The following is a 21924-nucleotide window of genomic DNA, read 5'->3' as shown; positions in this document are numbered from 1 at the left end:
CATTTTATGAAGATTTTACTTTGAGAACGCGTTATTTGCGTAGCCATATCCACGTTTTAGACGAAGCCTCTTACAACCAGTGGCGTAGCTAGGTCGTCTGGCACCCGGGGCCCATAGGTCTTTTGTCACCTCCCCCCCCCCCCCGGGTGTAGCCGGCGGAAAGAGGGGTGTCTTAAGACGTATATGACACCCCCCCCCCCCCGACTGGCCCCTTGCACCCGGGGCCCACGGCCCCCCGGCCCCCCCTGTTGCTACGCTACTGCTTACAACACCAGCCAACACGAGCCTCGCAGACACATATACCGTCATTCCCATGACGGCACGGTGCCCCCTTAAGAAACTCCCATAGACGATGGCGCCAGATTACCCTCTAGGTGTTATAGTGAGAAACTCTATGGGCGCAGCCGAACCATAAGGCGGAAGACGGAGGAGGGTGTGGTGAAAGCGTGAGTGGGAAAGCGTAGTGGGGCGACGGTTGCTACGCGGTAGGGACGAGAGTATAGCGCGCTTTGTATGGGATGTTTGTCGGCGGCGGCTTCTGTGAGTCGCGGCCACGTGTCACCCGGGCGCTGGTCCCCCGCGCTGGCTTTCTCGATCTCCTGGTTATCGAGGCAGTGGCGCCACACTTGGCTCCGTTTGCAACGCGCCGCTCGAGCCCGATTATCCACGCCAGCGAGTGATCGCGAAATGAAAACACGTGCAGAGCTGCGTTCAAATTTCGCATTAGGAAGTATCGTTATCGTCGGTGAACTTTTTTTGTACCTACGTGTTGCAGAAGGTGAAATTCAACATAGTGATCCCTGCTAGCAAACGAAAATTGCGATGCGAGGTTGGGGCGGGCTGCGCCTTGAGGCCATAGTGTAGACGCAACGGAAAATTGGAACAAATGCAACGAAACTAAATTTAATGAGCAGTTTCTACTTGCTGGCTTCTACAAAGGAACTACGGATACCTATAACGACATTCTTGCCCGATACCACAAACGACACCGACAACATCAGAAACTAAAACCATCAAAACGCAAACAGCAAGCTGTGTACCTTGGGGCGTGCTTAACGGCGCAAGGTGATCATCGGAAACACTTTTTTCCGAAGAGTAACAATTTACTTACCGAAATTCTAAAGTCATTCAAATGCCAAGTTGAATTAATTGGGTGGTTTACCATCGAGAAGCAACACACTGATCCTTGCGCATGAGGAAAACTATAGCGGAAGAATCGAGCTTGATTTTCACCATCTGGGATTCTTAAGCGTGAACCTAAAGTATGTGGAATACATTCATTTAACACAAAACAAGTGCAGTTCACACAGCAATACGAGAGTCTTCAACAAGAGCAGGATGTTTTGAGAAGAACTCATTACCAGAAGCGTTTCTTTTACGCTTGCAGCATGCAATGCAAGATGCTTCACCCTGTACAGGCACAAGTTAAGCCCACTTCAGCTGACGTGTTAAGCCTCAGCCGCTTCGCTAACTGTCCAAACAACTTCATTTATTGAAGAGACAAAAGTACCCGCTTCTTTGACAAATCCGGCCGAAAGGCTGCTTTGGGCAGTAGTATTCATGTGATGTCATTTGAAGTCATTCATGTGAAGTTTTTTGACTAGGCAGCGGAACGTACACAGTTTTCATACGTGTATTGTTATGCGGCGTTAACAGACCAAGCGAACAGACTGGCAGAAATAGTAAATGTAATCAAATGATTTTTTCTGTACTTGGTTTAACTTGGGGCGCATTTCTGAGACAGCCGACAGGTTGACGAGAAAACAGCACTTGCTTATCACCGATTGGCATCAGAAACGAAGTGGACTTTAACTTTTTGTGGTGATGCTTTTGCAACAGCTGCTCGAAACTAGATTTGTTGTATCCGCACATCCCTTGCATTTGTCCTTTCCGCGGCGCTGTCGTTTTCGTGTGACTTCTCTTTATCCTCAACTTTGCCTTTTACAGCCACTACGCATGAAAAGCAAGCCCCTGCGGTAATGGGGTTTCTGTAGACAGACACCTTTACAACCACTGAGCTACCTTGTAAACTGCTCGTTTGTGAACTTGTGCACGGTCTTTGTATGCCATGAATGCTCCGAAAGCAGCATTGTCTGTTCATTGAACAAAAAGAAGTGGGACAGAAGGACTCTACTTTTGTTTGCACGACTATACGAAGCCAAATGACACTGAATCCCAGAAAATAACAGATTAACCTGACTGCGGTGTTTAATAAAAAATGTATCAATTCTAAAGAAAATGAAAATGCACGCGAAGGCAAACCTACGAACCACGAAAAGCTGTATTCTAGTCGCCGTGTTACCCACGTTAATTTCCGTTTGTTTCTTTCACTTCGTTGTATTTTCGCTTCATATGGCCGTGAGCCCATATATGTTGGAGGCTACAGCTCACAGCAATACAGCGGACGAACAATACGTTGTGTAGCCTGTAACGAAGTTTTTGGGAATATGACAGTGTCCCCTACAAGATGATTCTCTGGTTGCAGTAAATGAGCTCAGGGGTCAGGAAATTACTGAAGACTGCTGATCATATTTTTCACAATGTCTCCACAGTCAGCGTCGCCGGAACATAATGCTCGTGGGAAACATCAGGGACGTGACTCCTCCGTCCAAGATAAGTGGCCACTCGAACTTGACCAACCTCGTTTCAGCTTCACCAGTGGTGTGTCTGAGGACGTTGAACTGCTATATGAAGAATACACTGCCCATAACGTAGACGGCTGCCGCATCGTTGTTCTTTGCGTCTATAAACCACACAAAACAAAACACACAAGCAGAGGGAGAAAGTAAAGAAAAATACGCCGCCAAAGAAAGCCATCGCTGCTCAGTTGCCTCCCGTGAAGCGTGCCGATAAGTGTTTCTCGTGATGATGACAGCTTTTGAACGTTTCCTCCTCTATCCTCCCCCACACGGTGGTTTTTTATTTTTCTTTCGCGCTACTGCCTTTGTCTTTTTCTAGTGTTTTTGTTATTTCCACTTTCGCCTGCGTGTATTGCCCGTAGCCTGCACAAAGGAAAAGAGTAGCTCTCCGGGAAGTCTGAATCTTCGACCTGAATGACTGCGCACCGGTGTAGGCAACCCGTACTGCTTATTTTACACATGATGGCGCAAGCTCAGCGCAGCATTCGCATAATTTATTACTTGCCACCTTATCCCATTCAGAGAAAAAAGAAGGCAAGAAAGTCACAGGCCACCGGCCTGCGTGGCGCACGCAGGACCGTTACAGCGTAGGCTGGAGGACCGGCTCCATAGGAGACCGTCGCCAAGTGCACCCGAAGCGGCGAAGCTCCCTGGCCTCATTTTCGGCAGCATGCATTTGAGGGTCTCGGCGGCAAAGCTATAGGACCTCATTTTCGACAGCACGCACTAGAGGGTCTTCGCGGCGAAGTTTGTTTGCGTCCTTTTCATAAGGACAAACTCAATTGTCCGCCCGGCATCGACGGCGAGCTGCGGCTTGTGCTGCTGCCTGCACAGCGGTCTGCTGTGGCCGACGCTGCTTGGTTGCAGCGGCGCGCGTAGCTCGACGATTCTCTTCTTCAGCAACGGTCTGTACCTTGCGAGGGGCCACCATATCGTGTACCAAAGTAAATCAGGTATCGAGACTACGCGGCGCGATACGACGCAACTGCTACCTGGCGTGTCACGTGGTGCAATAACATGCAACTGCAATGCAAAGTGTGCACGTATCGACGGTAGGGGCCGCGGATCTCACGTTGTGTCCCATGTGGCCCCATACAGCGCAACTGCTACATAGCGTGTCACGTGGTGCAATGATGTGCAACTGCAAGGGGTTTTGCCCTCGTCAGGGCATCGACTGCTTTTCTCAGCAGCGTTTTTTTGTGCCCGTAGCTCACTCTCCTGCGCACTCAATGGGATGAGAACAAGCCAGTGCCTAGAGTGCGATGAGGGGGGGACGAAGTCAAAACTTTCAAACTATAGAGGAGAGGGAACGGAAAGAAAGCGTGGATGTTATGATAGTGCTTAGTAAGTGTAGAGAGGGAAAATGTAGGCATACTGCGGTTGGTTCTTTGAATAGACAAGGGTTAATAAAACGAAAATTAATGCCCCGGTATAAGCAGGTATTCTTACTACCGCAGGCCAAGTGTACCCGGAAAACAGGAACATTGAAGATATACTGTTCGCAGAATTAAAGGACCAGCAATAACAAAAGAAAGAAAGAAAGAAAGAGAGAGAGAAAGAAAGAAAGAAAGAAAGAAAGGAAGAAAGAAAGAAAGAAAGAAAAAAAGAAAGAAAGAAAGGAAGAAAGGAAACACCTGGTAAAAAAAATTCAGTTGTACTAAGACTTCCCGGTTGAGAGTAAAAGTAGGAATCTTGTTGAAAGATGACAAAGAATCAAACAAGACTGGCCACCATATTAAATAATAACACATTATTTTATTTGGCAAGATAAAGTACTGGTAAATACGACTTTTGAAAATGAAATAAATATAATAACGTAATGAGTTTGGACAAACAATCCGATTACCTGTGGTCTGACGGAGCACACCATTTCGTCGAAAGAACGCCGCTGACAGTCCAAAGCACTGACTGTCACATTTGTTTACGTTTACATGGTGAAGCGATCGCTCGTCGTTCGCTTGAAATATAATGCAAGCCATGCATCAGAGATGTCAAATTATGTCCAAACATAGCAAAACACACATAATTTGTGCATGTAGGCAGCGTCGCGCCAATGTGATGATGATGATGTGTGGTGTTTTGTGGCGCAAGGGCCAGGTTTGGCCAAAGAGCGCCATGACAAGTGGTAATGTTAATGTATTATGGAAGATGTGACTTGGCCGTAAAGTGGCCTAAAAATAGTCGCAGTAAAGTGCGTAAAATCTAGGCGCTGTAAAATTATGGCGATGACTAATGACGAATACTATGAACACTAGAATGCATTGGGAAAATGATGCAATGTACAAAATATGTGAGATGCCAAAATTCTCTAAGAGCACTACAGCCTCGCCAGAGCCCTTGAACCCAAGGGACGAAAGGCATGCGCTATGCGAAACAACTATCAGCGCTATCCTCTATAGAGAGGAGTTGCTACGAAGGTATGGACTAATTACATGTAATACAACATCTTTCAGGAAACCTAGGACTGCGCTGGTATCAAAGAGCGGTTCTGCACCGAGTAACATAACAGGATGAAGGGGGATGTGCTGCCGGTATGCTAAGGGAAAATGTTTCTTTCTTTCATATTCGGCTTCCCGACACTCCAGGAGGACGTGGAGGACGGTCAGCCTCTCCCCGCATCTACCACAGGTTGGAGGCTCATTTCCAGTGAGTAAAAAGTTATGCGTGCCAAAAGTGTGTCCTATTCTTAGACGACAGAATAGGACATCTGTCCGGCGTGATTTTGTTACAGGAGGCCAGAAACCTAATTGTGGTTTTATTACATGTAGCTTATTATTTGTTTCCAGGTCCCACAAGCGTTGCCAGTAGTTTCGCAGTTTCCTTCTTAATAAAGGTTTCAGGTCTGTGACAGGGACTGCAGCGGTAGAATTAACAGTGTGTGATGTAATTGATGTGGCCATCTGGTCCACTAGAACGTTATCCTCGATGCCCCTATGGCCACGCACCCAGCATATAATCACATGCTGGTTAGATGCATATGCTTTACATAAGACAGTATAGAGTTCAATTATTATAGGATTTTTGTGCTTACAGAACGACATCAAAGACTTCACAACACTAAGGGAGTCCGTAAATATAACTGATTTATTTTAGTTTTGATTTCCTTACATGCTTCACGGTCGACAATATTGCGTAGGCCTCAGCCGTGAAGATACTAGTTTCCGGATGCAGTAAATCGGATTCCGAGAAGGATGGACCGACGGCTGCATATGACACCCCCTCGCGTGACTTCGATGCGTCTGTGTAAAACTCCGTGCAGGAGTGTTTGTATTGCAGTTCCTGGAAATGCATCTGGATTTCAATCTCTGGAGCGTGCTTTGTAACCTGCATGAAAGATATATCGCATTTTATCATCTGCCACTCCCAGGGAGGTAGCAGCTTAGCTGGAGGCATTAGGCGGAGCTCGAGGAGTGGGACATGCATTTCTTCACTAAGCTCCCTCACACGTAGCGAGAAAGGCTGTCTTACGGAGGGACGATTATGAAAGAGTGTGGCATATGTCATCTCGTTAACGGTATTAAAACACGGATGTTGAGGATTAGAGTGGACTTTCAGAAAATATGTTTGGCTGATGTATGTTCTCTGCAGATGAAGTGACCACTCATTTGATTCTACATATAAACGTTGTCTGGGACTCGTTCTGAAAGCGCCAGTGGCCAGTCGGATTCCTAGATGCTGCACTGGGTCTAGCATCTTTAGCGCGCTCGGGGCGGCAGAGTGATAAATCACGGCACCATAGTCTAGTCGCGATCGAATGAGGCTTTTATAGAGATTCATTAAACACTTCCTGTCACTACCCCATGTAGTCTGGGATAGAAGTTTCATTATGTTCATTATTTTCAGACATAATTCTTTAAGATGTTTAATGTGGGGGACGAAAGTGAGTCTGTAGTCAAGTATAACACCTAGAAACCTGTGCTCTTTGTTTACAGGTATTTGTTGTCCGCCCAGTTCTAAGCAAGGATCTGGGATCATTCCTCTCTTTCTTGTAAAAAGGACACAAGAGTTTTGTTAGCATTGAACCATTGTTAGCATTGAATCCATTCCTGTCGGCCGACATTGACACTTTGTTCAGGCCATGCTGTACCTGTGACTCGCATACAGCGAGGTTACAGGAGTTGAAAGCTATTTGTATGTCGTCCACGCAAACAGAATAAAAGATTGCCGGTGGTAATGAAGCGCGAAGCGTGCACATATTCACGATGAAGAGTGTGCAGCTGAGCACGCCTCCTTGGGATACACCCGTTTCTTGCGTAAAAGGACGTGAAAGTACATTACCGACTTTTACCCGGAAGGCACGACTGGACAGACAGCTTTCTATGAGGTTTAGCATATTCCCATGTGTGCCCATTTCTGACAGGTCCCTTAAGATTCCGTAATGCCACGTTGTATCGTACGCCTTCTCCATATCGAGGAATATGGATAAGAAAAACTGTTTGTGTACAAATGCGTCTCACATATTTGCTTCTACACGTACAAGATGGTCAGTTGTGCAGCGCCCTTCTCGGAAGCCACACTGATAAGGATCAAGCATTTTGCTCTGTTCAAGGAAATGAATGAGTCGCCGATTAATAATTTTTTCAAATACCTTACAAAGCCAACTTGTCAGGGCTATCGGGCGGTAACTTGCCACTGAGGAAGGATCTTTGCCTTGTTTCAAAACCGGGATCACAATGGCTTCTTTCCATGCAACCGGGAGGTATCCTGCAGCCCAAATTGTGTTGAAAATTGTGACTAGTGTAACTTGGGTGTCTTTATGTAAGTTTTGGATTATTTCATACATGATTTTGTCAGATCCCGTTGCAGAGCTCTTGCATGCGCTCAAGGCAGCTCTTCAACTCGGCAATACTAAAAGGACAGTTGTATGGTTCATTCTGTTGACATTTTCTCATGAGTGGCTTACATTCTTCTATTTGTTTATATTTCAGAAAGGATTGCGAGTAATGATTAAAAATTGTATAAAAATTCGGCAACAGCGCCGACCGCCCACCACGGAGCCCAACGAGGGGACGCGGCAGAGCTTGCATGCAAGTCTGCACGACGCCACTCGTACGCCGCCACTATAACCAGATATGGTGTACCCAAGGTTGAATAACCACACAGGGTTAACCCTTGCCGCCAAGGAGAAAGGAAGTAAATAGAAGAGAGAAGGAGACAGGAAACGTGGAAAGTAAGGGAAAGACGAAGGTTGTAGGGAGAGAGAGACAGGAAAAGGCGACTGCCGATTTCCTCCAGGTGGGTCAGTCTGGAGGTGCCGTCTATGTGAAGCCAAGGCCGAAGAGGTGTGTTGCCTCCGCCGGGGGGCCTTAAACGTCCAAGCACCCAGCTTCGGCTCAACCCCCAGGATCCCCTTTTCCCCAGACACGGCTATGCCGCGCACGGCTACACGTGGGAGGGTCCAACCCTCGTGTGCTCGGGTACGTGGTGTCGCAACACACCAAACGCCTGCTTGCGCAGACGCCCCTGCGGGGACGCCAATGTGAGTCGCGCTGGTAGGAGCGACAGGACACCTTGGAAAACAGCGAGCGGGAGACTGTAGTACGGGTTGTATGCTGCTTACTTATCATTCTTCGTACTCTTTTCATGAACATAATTCACGTGTTTTAAAAAGTAGACATAGACTAAGACTTTGCGCATATGGTCGATCATTAGAAGAACCCGTAGCTTTCTGGCGGAAACGCCGATGCCAGTACTGACAGCGTTGCCAGCTGAACGAGGCCAGCTGTTATGCACTGGTGTATCGAAGGGGCCTACGTTTGTTCTCTATTTGTGATAAGAGGCAGACGGTGCAGTTTGGAAGCCAAATAATAGAGTGAACATCATCATAATCATCTGCAGCATCATCATCATCAGCCTGGTTACGCCCACTGCAGGGCAAAGGCCTTTCCCACACTTCTCCAACTGCCCCGGTCATGTACTAATTGCGGCCATGTCGTCCCTGCAAACTTCTTAATCTCATCCGCCCATCTAACTTCCTGCCGCCCCCTTGGAATCCAGTCCGTAACCCTTAATGACCATCGGTTATCTTCCTTCCTCATTACATGTCCTGCCCGTGCCCATTTCGTTTTCTTGATTTCAACTAAGATGTCATAAGGTCGCGTTTGTTCTCGCCAGTGAACATAAAATTACGTAACAATGCACGTATATATGTATATATATAGCCACATTTAACACAGGGAAGTGCCGGCGAGGGCAGACTGCCAGGCTTTGAGGAGAGGAGGAGACAAAGGAGAGGAAAGACAGGGAGGTTAGCCAGTGTAAGTACCGGCTGGCTACCCTGTGCTGGGGAAAGGGGTAAAGGGAATAAAAGGAGAAAGAGGAAGAGGGAAGAAAACAGAAAAAATAAGAGAAAATTCACACAGTAACCCGAAACTACACGCTACAACGTTCAAAGGCGGTCGCACAATTCGCATGTCCTTAAAAGCTTCAACAAAGCCCTTCAGGCCTTGAGTGCCGAAGCCCGTCTGGACCAATGTCCTAGAGCTTTTTCCTCTGTAAAGGGGCGATTGTCCAGTTTTGCGAGAGCGGTCACGAGCACTTTTCTTTGCACTGCGTAACGGGGACAGTCACATAGGAGGTGTTGAATCGTCTCCTCGCAGCCGCAGGTGTGACAAGTAGGGCTGTCGGCCATTCCAATGCGGAAGGAATAGGAGTTCGTGAATGCCACGCCGAGCCACAGGCGGCACAGAAGTGTAGCTTCCGCTCGTGGCAACCCTGGTGGTAGGCGGAGTTGCAGACGTGGATCCAATTTGTGGAGACGTGCGTTCGTGAAATCACAGGTGTTCCACAGATTTTGCGTAAGCTCGCGGGCGAGGGAGCGAAGACTTGTGGCTGCATCTGTTATTGACAGCGGTATGGGTATAATCTGGGCACCATCATGAGCCGACGGGGCAGCGTCATCCGCACTGTCATTTCCTGAAATTCCACAGTGACCCGGTATCCACTGGTAGATGATGTTGTGTCCCTTGTTGATTGCGTGATGGTGGAGCAGTCGCATGTCTGCGACTAGTTGCTCATTTGGTCCATGGTTGAAAGGGGACATCAGACACTGAAGAGCTGCCTTTGAGTCACATAAGATGGACCATGAATGTGATGATTTGTGAACAATACACTCCAGAGCAGCACGGATAGCTGCGAGTTCTGCAGCCGTCGATGACGTAATATGAGATGTCTTGAACTTGAGGGTGACGCACTCTGCGGGAATCACCACTGCTCCAGCTGAACTATTAGAGGATACAGAACCGTCTGTGTAAACGTGGATGCGTCCTCTGTGCTGTTCATGTAGCACTGAAAGCACGGTTTGTTTGAGGGCGAAAGTTGACATCTCCGTTTTCCTTTCGATACCGGGAATAGCAAGAAGAGCCTGGAGTGGATGGATGCACCACAGCGGTTGAGATGGTCGTGCTGCAGGCGTGAAGTTTGACGGTAAAGTTCCATGGTTGGCGGCAATAATCTTGCTAAATGCTGAACGAGGTCGAGCGGCAGGAAGGGGGGCGAGATGATGCGATGGAAGTCCGGCGAAGTGCCTGATATGCATCCCTAAAGTGTCTACTTGAATATACATGTTGATGGGGTGGTCATGCGCGATGGCTATTGTTGCTGCCGTGGACGCACATCACGGAAGACCAAGGCAAATTCGCAGAGCTTGCGCTTGTACAGATTGGAGGGCACGGAGGTTAGTCTTGCCGGTCCCACCCAGTACAGGTAAGCTATAGCGCAGGAGACCGAGGAACAGTGCGTTATAGAGTTGGAGCATCGCACTCACAGACGCACCCCAGGACTTTCCCGCAAGAAATCTGAGCACGTGGGTTATCATGACTAATTTCCTTTTTAGGTAGGGGATATGAGGACTCCAGGAAAGGTCTCGATCTATTATCACTCCTAGAAAGCGGTGCGTCTTCTCGTAGGCAATTGGCTGTCCATTAATTCTGATAACGTACGGTTTCATTGCTTTACGCGTGAAAGCGACTATAGAGCACTTCTCGCAGGACAGCTCCAGACCTCATGCTCGAAGATAACCTGATGTTAGTGTGGCCGCTTTTTGAAATCTGGCGCGCACCTGAGGACGCGTCGCTCCTGATGACCAAATGCATATATCGTCTGCATAGATCGACACAAGGACGGATTCCGGAAGGGTATGGACCAGGTCGATGAGCACAAGGTTAAATAGAGTGGGGCTCAAAACTCCGCCTTGTGGTACGCCTCGGTAGGTGTTGCGTAGTGATGACGCACCGTCCTCTGTTTGCACAAAGAATGACCTGTCCTTCAAGAAGCTGGATATCCACCGAAAAACAAGGCCGCCTAGGCCGACCTCACCCAAGGCGTCCAGAATGGCTTGATGGGTTACGTTGTCATATGCGCCTTTGACATCCAGGAACATCGCCGCTGACAGTCTCCTGAGGCTTTTTTCCTGCTGAACAGACGAGACAAGATCTATGACGTTGTCTATAGAAGAGCGTCCGCGTCGAAAGCCTGCCATAGCGTCAGGATATAACTTGTAGTATTCTAGATACCACTCTAGACGCGTCAGGACCATCCTCTCCATCACCTTTCCTAGACAACTGGCCAGAGCAGTGGGACGATAAGACGCCACGTCTAGGGGTGATTTACCTGGCTTGAGCAAAGGCACAAGGTGGCTGGACTTCCATGCAGCTGGAACTTCTCCTTCAGGCCATGAATTATTATACACGTCTAGAAGTGCATGCCGGGCTGTGTGACCGAGGTTTCCAAGAGCTGCGTATGTCACCCCGTCAGGCCCAGGCGATGAGGAACGTCTGCACGCTGCCAACGCCGCCTGCAACTCCTCGATGGAAAACAGATTGTCCATACGAGAATCCCGCGAGATTGGAACATCACGGGGAACACGTATAGCGAACGATGGTGGTAAACCAGCAACCTTGAAACAGAAGTCCTCCGCTACGTCGATCTCTCTGCGACCTTGGTAGAGAGCCAGGCATTTGAAGGGGTGGCGTTTTTGCGGTGATGTTCGAAGACCACGCACTGTTCTCCATATATGTGACAGGGGTTTATGCGGATCAAGGGTATCACAGAAGGTTTTCCATCTTAGAGACTGCAGGGAGTTGATCCGACGCTGGATCTTCTTCTGTATGCGTCTAGCCTCCCTGAGGTCGTAGATGGACTTGGTGCGCCTGTACCTTCTTTCCGCGCGACGGCGGATTGCTCGAAGCCGCTCCAATCCTCCTTCGAATTCAGAAAATTTAGGAATAGGCCTCAAAGATCTTGTGGCTTCTTGAGCAGCGGCGTTAATTAGCTTCTCGATGTTGCCAGGCAGACAGTCCTGGATCTCTTGGCAATTCTTCTCCGTGAGCAATGTGTATTCAGGCCAGTCGATGTGATGAAGAACTGTAGTAGAGTGTGACTTGCGTATGCCGTCGATTTTAACATATGTTGGAACGTGGTCACTACCATGCGTTTCGTTGTCCGTGAACCATTTCACACTGGCACTGAGGCATCTGGAAACAAATGTCAAGTCCAGGCAGCTGCTGTATGTCAATCCCCGCAGAAAAGTTGGACTGCCATCATTTAGGCAGCAGAGCTCATGGTCCGACGCGAAGGATAGTACACGTCTGCCTCGACAGTCCATCTTTAAGCTTCCCCATAGCGGATGATGCGCATTGAAGTCGCCGGTAATAACCCATGGTCCAGGTGTTGCTGTTAAAATTGCACCTAGTCGTGCGTTGTCAAATCGACTATTAGGTGAAATGTAGGCACCCATGAGCGTGAGTGCGACGCTCTTGCATTTTATAGTCAAACACACATACTGATTGTCGTCATCAGGTGCCACTGGGTGTAAAACATATGCGAAATCGCATCTGATATAAACGATGACTTTGCTGCGGTCGGTACAGGTGGCAGACATGAAAGCTTCATATCCTGATAGGCGGATGGCGCTCTCAACGTTTGGTTCACAAATGACGATTATTGGAAATTTGTTCTTAAAAACAAACGGACGAAAGTCCGAAATACGCGATTTAATGCCTGTGACATTCCATTGGAAGATAGACGCTTCCTTTACCTCTTTAAGGAACGAATGTAGAGGAGCAGCCATGGTGCTTCTCAAGACCGGACAATACCGGATACAGGGCATCCAGTATTTGAAGTGCGCCTCGAGCCTCCGGAGTGTGTATGGCGGTGAGTAGTGCTCGTAGCGTGTTCATAAGGGCCCTTATCATGGTGACAACTTGTTTGTCGTTGTCTTGGTTGCTGCCAGAAGGGGAAACATGATTCGGCGAGCGTGCTACATCTTGTCGCTCCACTGGTGGATCTAGCCGTGGCAATGGCGGCCACTCCTCGCTTGAGGCAATGATATGGGAGACTTTCTGCTGAGGAATCTCATTGCTGCTATTGTTAGTCGTATGCAGAAGTTTCTGGACTGTCAGTGGACGCGGTGCATCCTTAGCAATAGCAGTGGGTTTCCTAGATCTCCGGCGACGTGAACGTCGACGTCGCACCTTAGCGGCAGCCTCCCTGTGCGAGGAACCATCCCTGACCATTTGCCTCAAGACTTTCGCCTCATTTTTCACATGTGGGCAATTCTTCGAAGTTGCATCGTGAGAGCCCTGACAATTTGCGCACTTTTGGTTTTCAGCACCACAGGCGTCGGAGCTGTGCGACCCAGAGCACCGTGAGCATACGGCAGCGTTTGTGCAAACCGCACTAACGTGCCCTATCCTTTGACACTTCCTGCACTGAAACGGCTTTGGCACAAAAGGCCGTACAATGTGTCGGAAGTGGGACGGTAGGCTGTCTCCTTTGAAAGTTAACTTGACACACTGCGAGTTTCCCAGGCGACGGGCTTGCAATATGGCAATTCCCTCTGTCGACGGCTTGATGAGTATATGCAGGTCAGCATCGCTTATGGAATTATCTACGTCATACACAACGCCGGCCGTAGAGTCATGATGGTCTTGTTTATAGCAGCGTACGTTGATGCCATCCAGCACCTTAACGTTGCTCAGAATGTCTAGCGCGCTGCAGTTTGTGACACCTATAGCGAGGATGTTCTTACGGCCGTTGATCCTTATATCTTTGACCTGACCCGCAACAAGTGCCTCGAGCGATACAGATGTGGCTTGGCGGTTGATCCGGTTTAGATTGTCGCTAGCAGCCACAGGCACATATAAAATGGTGAGGTCTGATGGCTTTCGCGTCGGGATCACAGTTGCCTTACTTGTGGAAGAAGACGTCCTGACGAGCCTTCTCTTTGCTTTGTCCTTCGCTACGGGCACGAAGTCGCTGTCATCCGAGGTTTCATCACTGGTCCCTGAGTAGATCACAGTGTCCTCGCTGTAGGCGTCACTCGGGCGACTAGACCGCGTTCTCGGTGCGGTCGCTGTTGACTTAGAGGGACCAGGAACCTCTCCAGGCGACTCCACGTCCATCGCCGTAGTTAAGGGAGTGGCATCTCCCACAAAGTAGCTTTAAATTCTCAGAGACACAAAGGCAGCGTTCCACACAGGACACTTCGTCGTCGAAAACGGCAACGTACCGAAGCTGATAGTGCACCATGTCTTCACTTCTTTCTTTTTGTGCGTGTACTGCATGAAATTAAGAATGGGTTATGTTGTTGTCTGTACGGGTCAAAAGTAAAATACATATAGCGGTTTTATTCAGCTTAATGGCTTAATTACCTTCAGGTAAGTCGCTCAGGACCGCCTTAGCAGGCATACGAACTCGCCGACTCTGATGGGCCTCATCTAGTCTGAACGCGATCAACATCAGCTCAAACTGTGTGTGCGGTTTTCGAGAGCTGAAAGTAGTGCAGTCAACAACGCGACGCCTATTGCCACCCATTCACGCAGAACGTAACTTTTTACGACAGCAACTTTTCATGCCAAACAATAGCTGGCGATCGATGGGCTAACCACCCCATAGGTACATTAACTGACCATGCATTATCAAATTTGGCATATACACCAGACGCAGGTGCTCTAATGACCGAAATAACTGATCACTATCCTATATTTTTAACCTTTCACTATACTCATAGCTCCGAAAAAATCCTGTACACGAAGTTTGCGCTAGACAATCATCCCTTCAAGTCGTGTCGAATCTTGATTGGTCCCCCATCTTTTCTACAAATGATCCACAAAAAGTATTTGCAGTGTTTATCTCTATGCTTAAGTCCTGTTTTGATCGTCATTCCCATCAAGTTCAAGGCAAAAATAAATTCGCGTCGCCTCATAATCTATGGGGAACAGATAAGCTCCTAGCTTTAGTGCGCAAGAAGGATTTCACCTTGTATCGAGTGGTGAAAATAAAGAAAATCATGATGGTGATGATTATGATGATAATCTTTACAAGATAACCAAGCGACAAACATGTAACAAGAATTTAGCCATTCGGTAGAAGAACTTTTCTAACCAGCTTTCTACCACATTGAAAAAAGCTAAAAAAACGTGGTATGAAAGAAAAATTTCGGAATGCAATAACATCTTAAAAAGGAAATGGGAAATTGTTAACGCCTTCTTAAATAGGGCAAGTAATAGCGAAACTATAACAGAAATTGCTTATCAGGGTAAGGCGTACAAGACCGCCAAAGAAACAGCTGATGCGTTTGCTGATTTCTTATTTAGCAGTGAACTACAGAGACCTGCGCATGACAATCTCGTGCCCCAGCGCCTGCCACAGTCTTTCTTTTTATTTCCAACTACAACCCAGGAAGTTCTAAACATTATAAACGACATGAAAATAACAGGCGTCGGCATCGATAAATTACACCCTTCTCATATAAAATTAATTGCACCCTCAACAATTGATGTCTTTACAGACTTAATCAACATCATGTTTAAATCAGGCAGTTTCTCACAGGAACTAAAACAAGGCAAGATCACCCCAATTTTTAAGAAAGGGGACTGCTTTTTAATTTCCAATTATCGCCCCATGTGTATACTACCTTTTTTTAGCAAGGTAATTGAAAAGCTTATAGAAAAACGCTTAACTAATTACCTTACAAAAATTAACATTCTCTCACCATTTCAATACGGCTTTCGCTCGGGTTACTCGACGGAACTTGCTCTTGTTGCTCTAACCAATCAACTAGAACTGGCTGTCGATGAAGGCAAATATACAGCTTCAGTATTTATAGATTTAGGCAAAGCGTTTGAGAAAATGAATCATCACATCTTATTTCGTAAGCTTGAATCGCTAGAAATTACCGGCCCAGCACTTTATTACCACAAAATTACTTAACAGACAGAATGAAGGTAGTAACTACTAGAATGAAGGTGTTCCTTCTAAAACCATGTTCACTAATACTGGCGTGCCCCAGAGTTCCATATTGGGTCCGCTTTTATTTTTAATATACGTCAATGATTTGCCTAACTGCCTCTCTTCTTCGAAATGTATACTTTATGCAGATAATACTACTATCATTAACTCAGATAAATGTTTTACAACCTTAGTATCTAACCTTAATGACGATTTACACAGCCTGCTGGAGTGTTGCCTTACTAACTAGGTTCAGATAAACCCGTCGAAAACAAAATTTGTTGCATTCACTTCGCACCAACGAACACTTCACTCCATTCCTCCTATATTTCTGGGCGCAAGTCATGTCCCTGCAAGTTTGTCATGTAATTTTCTTGGCATAGAAGTAGACAGAAATCTTAAATTTATTGAACACTTAACCAAAGTTAAACAGAAGATTACCTACGGGATTAGGGTACCTCTAAAAGCCCGAAACAAATTTAAACATCAAATATTGCTATCATTATACTTTTCATTTATTCATTTTCACATTAACTACTGCGTTTCTTGCTGGGGAAACACTTACGTAACCCATTTAAGCTCATTGCAAATCCTACAGAATCAGGCTATTAGGATAATTACATTTAGCCCATATAACAACAACGCCTCATACCTTTTACGAACTAACCACATTCTTACAGTCACGCAACTCGTTAAATATAACCTAGGTACCTTTTTGTTCCGTGAAATCAATTACACACGTTGTGATAGCTTGACACCACAATCTTCTCTAATAAATACTAATGTTCTAGGTTTGCAATAAATAGGAACTTCATTTTACCCAAAATACATACTAATTATGACAAGCAGAGCGTCAATTTTTCATCTATCTCATTCTGGAACACACTACATTACATATTAAAATACTTCAAATTCACTAATTTAAGAAAAACAACTAAGGGCGCTATAACGTAAAACTATTCCAAATTTTTTATTCCATTTCTGCTATCAGCCCTCCACGATTGGTCAAAAACTTTTTTCAACCACCCCCAATTCACCTGTATGTCACGCGATGTAACGAAAACCGCGATACCTCCCCATCTGATATCATGTGTACACACTGATTATGCATGATTTGACAGAAAAAAGAAAAACAGTTATTTGTGATTCGACCCTTTTTCGCCATTATCCCTCGGCTATTGGTAAAAAGTTTTCGGGCTGCACCCACTTCACCTGCCTGTCACGCGACGTCACGAAACCGCAAAAACTCACCGCGTCAAAATGACGTGTACGCGATAAAGATGCATTAATATGCCGAACAAAACTGAATTTTGTTAGGAATAGCCGCAGGCTGCCCCGTTCCGGAAGGAATAAAAGATGGCTGCCGCCGATCGCTCAGGCGCTGGGTACTCGCACCTGCCGGCGAGCATGGGTGTATTTGCGTATAATAAAACCTCTTGCGTGGCCGTGTAACGTTTTCGGGTACTTTCGGCACGTTTACCCCCTCATTCTGCCAACTCTTTTTTGCTGAGGGTCCGTTTTAGCGTCATGCCTGAGCTTCCGTTGCATGCCGCCGCGATTTTCGACCAGCCACCGCAAGCTAAGTAAGCGAAAGCCGACCAATCGTAGACGCCGGCACCACCCTCTTCATCCGGTTATCGACTTTCAGTGCAGTGGCTCGGCCCCATCGAATCCCTCTCCACTTGAACGTTCTCCTCGCCTCTTGTCAGCCAATTAGATACGACAAGCCGCTCAGTGTAGGCAATGTTATTCGTTCTTCAAGCAAGCAAAAGTGACCTCCTATGAACGAGGAAAGCGTTTGATTGGTCTGTTCAGACAACCCTGCGGCTGACCGCCCGGTGCTTGCGTTCGCGGTTACGCAAATTTGACGTCAGGAGATTGGAATAGAAACATATTGGAATAGTTTTACGTTATAGGGCCCTAAAACAGCACTTTCTGTCGAATACTGATGCCTAGCTCATACTTACAACCATTCTTTCAGGGTGCCTTCAATTCATTTTCATTGCCATACCATTAGGTTTCTGTCTCTGCCTTACATATACATTCGAGTTAGCAAATTATACTGTGTTTGTCACGTCAGCTTTATTAATTGTTAACGAGATTATGTTACAGTGCCTTTTTTCTTGACATTTATGCACATGAAATTCTTCAATCGTGCTGTTTATAATAAAACCTGTAACGCTTCCATGTTAACGATTTGTTGAAACTGCTGTAATTTTTCTTTTATTACGTTTACTTTGTAAAGGAGGTCCCATTGCAGTCTTTGGCTTCGGGACCTCCTTCTGTATATTAACATATTGTAATCTTTCTAATCATCTCAATAAAAACAGATTATGATTCTGATTCTGGGCTACTCGATGCTGTCTCCTGCTATTAATTCTCAGCCTGCTCGGCATATATGCCACCGTTTATGTCATAACCCAATGTGGCCAGCAGTTGAAGAGGAAACAACGCTGGAGGTTAGAACGAATCCTGAAAATAATTTGTACTAAAATACGCGCAACTTTTAAACCAATTTTTTTCAAGAAACGATGAACGTGTGCAGATAAACTCATGCAGTAAATTTCGTTGAGATTCATTGACCTCAAAGAATCACTAAATTGAAATTTGACGATACTGAGACATCCTTAAAGTAGGTATCGTTGTTGACGTCAGCTATTCGTCTCGGGAGTGCGTTGGTGCGCCTGCAGCGTGTATTTTTCAACCTTTTGAGACTGCCGACCTATACGTCAGCGAAGAACTTATGTTTCGTCAATGCCTTCGCCAGCTCTTTTGCTGTTGCAAAGTGTCAACTCGGAAGACACGAAGGAGCATAAACAAGGGTTTTTTTGTTGCTTATTAGCTGTTACGACTTCAGATAGATAGATAGATAGATAGATAGATAGATAGATAGATAGATAGATAGATAGATAGATAGATAGATAGATAGATAGATAGATAGATAGATAGATAGATAGATAGATAGATAGATAGATAGATAGATAGATAGATAGATAGATAGATAGATAGATAGATAGATAGATAGATAGATAGATAGATAGATAGATAGATAGATAGATAGATAGATAGATAGATAGATAGATAGATAGATAGATAGATAGATAGATAGATAGATAGATAGATAGATAGATAGATAGATAGATAGATAGATAGATAGATAGATAGATAGATAGATAGATACTAGGAAGGGTGTGAAGTACCCTAAAAAAGCTAATGGCAATAATACTCTATGCGGTCTTTTAAAAATTGTCACTGGGCGAGTGTTACATCGCACATTAAAAAGTTATGATAGCATAGAATTTTATTGCGATTAGCTTTCTTAGGATACTTCACACACTTCCTAGTATCTATCTATCTATCTATCTATCTATCTATCTATCTATCTATCTATCTATCTATCTATCTATCTATCTATCTATCTATCTATCTATCTATCTAACGGGGACGGGCGCAAACACATTAGGGTTAATAGTTTAGCTACAGGGTGTGACGTCAGCCCTTCGATGCAGCTAGCGGTTAGAACATGCCCCAAGATTACTTTTCCTTCTCGAAGGGTGATATCTGCATGCGTATTGGCAAGCACTAACTCGAAACGATACCAAACAAAACTGGGCAGGACTTACTGCGCATAATAGTTGACTTTTGAAAATGTTGAAAATGATTGATTGATTGATTGATTGATTGCCTTTAACGAGCAAAAGAAACTCGGGGAATATGTGGGACATCGTAGTGGGAGGGCTCCGGGTTAGTTTTTACCTTCTACAGGGGATCTTTAAAGGGACCACTAAAGGGAAACAATAAATCAGCTTAGACTAATGAAGCATTGTTTCAGAACTCTGCAGGCAGTCATTTAAATAAGATAGTTTGATTATTAGATGAGAAAATGAAAGTCCAAGTCTGTATTTGAATTTTGCGCCGAAACCCCAGCGCCGGTACGTCAGCGTGACGTCAGGGATTCTAACGTATGTTTTCGCATTTGGGCTGCGTTGGCGGAGTAAAGGTTCCCGAAACTTGCCATGTTTAATATCTGGTTCCTTTAGAACACAATGTAGTCAATCTGCACCGCTATATATAATTAGTAGGTCTTAGAAGATGCCATCAAAATCTAAGACGTCACAGCCCCCAAGTGCGGGAACTTAAGTAGGCGTCGCCATCCGTATTTCGTTGTTGCGCTTTTTCTGGCTTACCAAACGTCTCATCGTTGTAAGAGTGGAGTTTTTTGGTGCTCTAGAAAGGTACTTTACTGATGCAGAAGAAATAATTTTTCACTTTAGTGTTCCTTTAACGTGCGCGAAAAGTTTTATACATGACCGTTTTAGATTCTGCCACAATTCGGATGCAAGCACTCCAGCCTGGTATCGGGTCCGGTACTTAACGATTAGCATTAGAGTGCCCAGCGTAGTCAGCGTGGCAGGGGCGTAAAACTCGAAACAAAATTCAGTGAGTTTGGCAAAAATACGTGTATTGCAATGGCGCACTCATGTGCTGCTCGTCGGCAGTGCGTGTAGAAGAACACTACCTCGTTTCTGAGATATTATACACGGCTATGACCTGCGATAGTTTCATTTTCTTTATTTTCGAAGCTCAACATTCTTGGAGAAGCAACGCGAGACATTCAGCTGCCACTCAGAACGGACGACGTCAAAGCTATTTTATTTCGTCGATCGTAAACAACACTTCATGTTTTTAATGCCATGTCACTAGAGGGCGACATAAAATTACAAAGGTTATTGTGTCCACGTCGGTTTAACGTTTTTTTTTTGTGCAGTTCAGAGAGTGCTTACAAAGGAAGAGTGTATTTCAAGTCCGTAGCGTCTGCGCAGTGAGTGTACATCAACAGCTCGGCATATCGTTCCTTACTGGCTGGCATAATTATGAAAATTGTTTTCCAAGTGTTGAGAAAGCTAAGATACCACTCAGCAGCAGAGTTAATTTCGGGCGTTGTACGAATTACAGATTGGTTCTGTCTTCTTGTGCCACGTAAACACCGTAGAAAATGCGAAGCCACGTACTGACAAAGTCGACGGAATTATCAGGCATAGCTTTAGCGGCGAGCACAATTATTCTCCACTTGTGCGTGACTTCCATGGTATCCACATGTACGGAAGCATGATGATGATGATGATGATGTGTGTTATTTTGTGGCGCAAGGGCCAGGTTTGGCCAAAGAGCGCCATGACAAGTGGTAGCGTTACCGATGTATTATGAAAGATGTGACTTGGCTGTAAAGTGGCCTAAAAATAGTCGCTGTAAAGTGCGTAAAATCTACGTTCTATAAAATTATGGCGATGACTATGAACATTAAAATCCATCGTAAAAGAATGATTCATTGTTTAAAATATGCGAGATGTTAAATTGGTTACAGCACTACTGCCTCACCCGAGCCCTTGAACCACAAGGGCCTAGAGGCATGTGCTATTCTAAATAACTATCGCAGCGGCATCCTCTGGAGAGAGGAAGCGCTACGAACGTGTGGGGCTAATAACATGCAACACAACATCTTTCAAAAAACCTAGGACGGCGCTGGTGTCAAAGAGTGGTTCTGGACCTAGTAACATAACAGGATGAAGGGGGATGTGGTGGCGGTATGCTAGGAGAAAATGTTTTTTTCTTTCGGATTCGGCTTCCCGACACTCCAGTAGGACGTGGAGGACGGTCAGCCTTTCCCCGCACCTACCACAGGTTGGAGGCTCGTTTCCCGTGAGTAAAAAGTTATGTGTGCCAAAAGTGTGTCCTATTCTTATACGGCAGAATAGGACATCTGTCCGGCGGGATTTTGTTACAGGAGGCCAGAAACCTAATTGTGGCTTTATTACATGCAGTTTATTATTTATTTCTTCGTCCCACATGCGTTGCCAGTGGTTTCGTAGTTTCCTTCTTAAGAAAAGCTTCAGGTCTGTGACAGGGACCGAAGCAGTAGAGTTAACTGCATGCAATGAGATTGATGTGGCCATCTGGTCGGCTAGAACGTTTCCCTCGATGCCCCTATGTCCAGGCACCCAGCATACGATCACATGTTGGTTAGATATATATGATTTGCACAGTGCGGAGTAGA

Source organism: Dermacentor variabilis, chromosome 9 (genome assembly GCF_050947875.1).
Source record: "Dermacentor variabilis isolate Ectoservices chromosome 9, ASM5094787v1, whole genome shotgun sequence".
Taxonomy (NCBI): Eukaryota; Metazoa; Arthropoda; class Arachnida; order Ixodida; family Ixodidae; genus Dermacentor; species Dermacentor variabilis.
Note: the sequence above shows the minus strand (reverse complement) of the source record.